Source organism: Condylura cristata, unplaced genomic scaffold, assembly GCF_000260355.1.
Source record: "Condylura cristata isolate star-nosed mole 26May11 unplaced genomic scaffold, ConCri1.0 scaffold00062, whole genome shotgun sequence".
In the NCBI taxonomy this organism is placed as follows: domain Eukaryota; kingdom Metazoa; phylum Chordata; class Mammalia; order Eulipotyphla; family Talpidae; genus Condylura; species Condylura cristata.
Genome location: NW_004567163.1, coordinates 553,139 through 553,764, shown reverse-complemented (window position 1 = coordinate 553,764; position 626 = coordinate 553,139).

Below are 626 nucleotides of genomic sequence, written 5' to 3'. Positions count from 1 at the left end.
CGGCAGGGGTGCAAGCGTCCCAGACCGCACAGCAGGCGCGGCCGCGGCCATGTGCTGACCGCCCGGCCGCCCTGCAGCACACGCGACGTGACCGCAACAGCGGCTCCGCGAAGCTGCTAAAAAGACCAGCAGGTTTTGGGGTCCGGCTGGCGGGCCCTGGGCGCTTTATTTGCAAGCACGCCAGGGTCCGCTGGCGGCAGGGGGCGCGGAGCCCCGGGGCGGCGGGCGGCTGGTGGGCGCGGAGCGGACAGCTTTGTTCTGGAACAATGAGGCGCGTGGAACGCGGGGGTCCCAGCACACCCCCAGCCTGTCGCTGGAATTCCTGTGGCGTGAAAGGGGGTGTGGCGAGGGGCGGCCCCGAGGACGGGGCGCCCGCACCCACGCGGTTTGCCACGAGGGCATTTCAGCCAGCGCAGAGGGGCCCAGGACCCGAGGTGCTGCCCGAGACAGGCTGGGGGGCGTCGGGGACAGGCGGGGCGCCACATCGCACCCACAGTCCCACCGTCCCAGGGTGGCCGGCCAGGCCCCGCACCCGGTCCCCCCCACCAGGGGTCCAGTCTGCGGAGGTGCGGGTGGGTCCAGGCCAGACCAGCAGCGGCCTCACAGGCTCCCGAGCCCATGACGCC